Here is a 3,878-nt window from a genome sequence, read left to right as displayed (position 1 = left end):
TCCCATCAACTAAGGTTTAGGATGAATGCCTGGTGGGATTAACAGTAAAGCTCGTTAGTTTGTCTTAGAGCAGGCGCTATGAACATATCTCCAAACTCTCCATCTCTCTTTCTTCTCTGTTTTATATGGCTTAAGAGCGTGTGGACAATAAGTTAATGTCTCTCTCCAACTATGTCTGTTTTTAGATTGGCTAAAGCAGGCCAACATGAACATATATATCTTCCTCTCTCCCCATTTTCTCTCTCTCTCCTCTCTCTCTCTCTCTCTCTCTCTCCTCTCCCTCTCTCTCCTCCTCTCTCTCTCTCTCTCTCTCTCCTCTCTCTCCTCTCTCTCTCTCTCTGTTGTTTTTAGATTGGCTCAGTGCAGGCCCATGACATTATTAGTTCTAGGAAAAGAAGAGCCAAAATCTAACCCTGCACCAGCTAATCTCCTTAATTAACAATGACACATACCCTGGTGTAACCAAACCCCTCGCAGTGCTTACTTCTGGCCTGTCTGTCCCATAGACTCACACCATACTCCATAGACTCAACAGAGGCCCTCGGAAAGGGACCTGCAAGCCACGTTCCAAACCATAGAGAACAAGCTCCGACCACTGCACAATGCCTCCATTTTTTAATACTTGGGACTCCTCAGTGCTCCTCTGGCTCTGATTAGAGGAATAGCTGGAGGGGTTTCATGGTCTCAGGCGCTGCAGTCACTGTACTGTGGAACATCCACTCTTCCACTGTGTATACTGTACACAACTAGCAACAGCCTGCTAAGATGGCTGACATGAGCCTGGACATGAGCCTAGACTATTGCAGATGGAAATTAAATGAAACAGAAAACTGACAAAAAGGATGGGTGCGTCCGACATTGCACCCTATTACCTATATAGAGCATATAATCCCCATAGGCAGTCGTCAAAAGCAGTGCACTATAAAGGGAATAGGGCTCTATTTCAGATGTAACCAATGTCTTTTGCCTAAATTACAAAAAGAAACACTTACTACATACAGTTTTTAGTAAAAGACAATAATTCAACAACAGTGACAAAAAGCTGAACCTTCAATGATCAATTACATCATACATTTCTTAAACCTCAATCAATCGCCTTCATCAATGTCAACATTAGTGGAGACCGCTAAATATATAAATAAATATTTAACTAATAGCTACCTGCACTATCTGATCTGCATTTGTCCTCTTTGCACATACGCTGCTGCTGTTTATAATCTATCCTGTTGCCTAGTCACTTTAACCCTACCTATATAAACATATCACCCTCAATGACCTCGKATCCCAGCACATAGACTCGGTACTGGTACCCTGGTAAGTTATCTTTACTCAATGTGTATTTTTTCCTCGTGTTTTTATTTTTTCTAATATCTCTCTTTCTGCATTATGGGGAAGGGCAGTAARTAAGAATTTCACTGTTAGTCTACACCGGTTGTTTACGAAGCATGTGACTAATACAATTTTATTATAGTTGATTTGAGGAAACAATCAATGTGTGGAGTGTGTGTATGAGTGTGGCGTCTGGTGTGTGTGTGCGTGTTTGTGTGGAGTGGGGTGTGTGTGTGTGGTGTGTGTGTGTGTGTGTGTGGTGTGTGACGTGTGGTGTGTGTGTGTGTGTGGCGTGCGGTGTGCATGGCATGTGGTGTGTGTATGGCGTGCGGTGTGTGTGTGTGTGTGTATGCATGTGTGTGTGGAGGAGGTGGGCTTTTATATCTCGTTCTTATGTTTAATTTGGCACTGAAGGTCACTGGATGAAGTCATGGGCTTATTTAGCGTTGAGCATGCACTGCACATGCTGAGAATGTTCAATCTGATGTATTCCATTAAGTTACACTACACCCTCCAGCATCCAAGCTAATTATCTTGGCTGTATTGATACAATCACTTTGGTGTAGCATGGATTTCCAACTAATGCTAACGGGTGTTCCATACTTTCAGAAATCAATTATCTAAAGTGGTGTCTTGTTCTTTTCTCACAACATTAAAATCAGAAGTCACGGGTGGGCCTTGAAAAGTCATTAACTAACAGACACAAAGTATAGCAAAGAGATTTAACATGGCACCCTTTAACATTCATGTGAGGGATAGGACAGTGTGTGTGTGTTTGTGTGTCTGTGTGTGTGTGTGTGTGTGTGTGTGTGTGTGTGTGCATGCGTGTGTGTGTCTGCCTTTAATACTAATGGGAGGAACAAGAGAAACTCTGGTGTATGCTGTGAGCAGACATGGGTTCAAATACTATTTTAAAGTATTTTGAATAGTTAATCTGAGCATTACTGAGCTTGTCTGGGGCAATGGAAGCAATAGAATAATCACAAAGAGTGCAAATCCCACCCATCTGGCACTACAGGCAGGCTGAAGCAACTGCCTAAAAGTATTAGAAAGATTTCAAATGGTATTTGTACCCAGGTCTGGCTGGGACAATATKTGTGAGGAGGAAGTGAGTGTTTCCTCCCTCTGTTAAATAACAAGAGGAATACCTCCATGGGACCTGAAATCAAATCAGGATTAATTATGCTTTATCCGGTCAACACAATGCCATGCAGGGTGGCACGGGAGGTAGGTCTTTGTCTGGTGAAGCTATGATTTAAATGGGTTATGGTTTAACATGTCCTTTATGTTAGCTTAGTCTCCCATGGTTCTCCATAGGGTTTAGCTTCTCTATTGCCTAAGCCCCCCCCTCTCTCTGTCTCTGTCTCTGTCTCTGTCTCTGTCTCTGTCTCTGTCTCTCTCTCTCTCTCTCTCTCTCTCTCTCTCTCTCTCTCTCTCTCTCTCTCTCTCTCAGGCCTTAATGGTTTGAATGCTGGCAAAAGAAAACACGACTAAAGGACACAATAATAAGAAGAGACTTGCCTTGGGCCAAGAAACACAAGCAATGGCATTAGACCGGAGGAAATCTGTCCTTTTGTGGTCTGAATGAGTACATATTTGACCGCTGTGTCTTTGTGAGTTGCAGAGTAGGTGAATGGATGATCTCCGTTCATGTGTGAGTTCTCACTGTGAAGCATGGAGGAGTTGGTGTGACTGGTGTGGGGATGCTTTGCTGGTGACGATTGTCTGTGATTTAATTAAAATTCAAAGGCAACACTTAGCAGCAATGGCTACCACAGCATTCTGCAGCGATACGACATACTCATTGTTTTGCGCTAGTGGGACTAATCATTCAACAGGACAATGAAAACCCCAAACACACCTCCAGGCCTGCTCATAAGTGCCTATTTGAGCCCTGTAGGAAGGAGAAATGTGATGGATGGTTGTTGCAATCAGATGAACCTGGCGCTCCACAACTCACCTGACCTCACACTCAATTGCCAGATTGTTGTGGGATGTTGCGACCCCAGAGCGAACAAGAAGAAGACGCAACAAGTGCCTCTGGCATATTAGGGAACTCCTTTCTAAGACCTGTTGGATAAGACTCAACTAACTGATAGTATAAGGGAACCATGTTAGAGATGCCAAGGACGTCGTGGCAAGAATGCTAGTCATTCAAGGAATTCAAAGGGGTCGGCTAACTTTTGCTTACAATCTCTGTAGGCTATGATATAAAACCACTTTTTTTGTAAGTTGACTTGACTTACTATTTATTTTAATACATCGCTACATACCTGTTGCATTTCTCAAAACCCTGTTGATAATATGTACTTTCACTATTATCCTATCACAATATCGTAAAAGAATAGTAAAAACAATAACAAACATACCCATGAATGAGTAGGAATGGGTCACAAGCTTGTTGACTGGTTGAGACAATGTCTTGTTCACTGTTGGGGCACTATCTAGAGGAAAACAATATATTTTGCATTTCCCTAACATCTCTGTCTTGAAGGTAACTTTGGTCTATTTGACGTGACTGAGTGCAGCCACAACAGGTTATTTGCTAG

At 42.6% G+C, this 3,878-nt stretch overlaps 1 protein-coding gene across 1 annotated transcript in view; it reads right to left on the bottom strand.

Annotated features, from left to right (window-relative positions):
* Positions 1–3,878, bottom strand: part of erbb4b (erb-b2 receptor tyrosine kinase 4b) — a 627,991-nt gene that overhangs the window by 131,102 nt on the left and 493,011 nt on the right. The window lies entirely within an intron of this gene.

This window comes from Salvelinus sp. IW2-2015, linkage group LG2, assembly GCF_002910315.2.
Source record: "Salvelinus sp. IW2-2015 linkage group LG2, ASM291031v2, whole genome shotgun sequence".
NCBI classification, from domain to species: Eukaryota; Metazoa; Chordata; class Actinopteri; order Salmoniformes; family Salmonidae; genus Salvelinus; species Salvelinus sp. IW2-2015.
The sequence above is the reverse complement of the archived record's forward strand: the minus strand, read 5'-3'. Positions and strand labels throughout refer to the sequence as shown.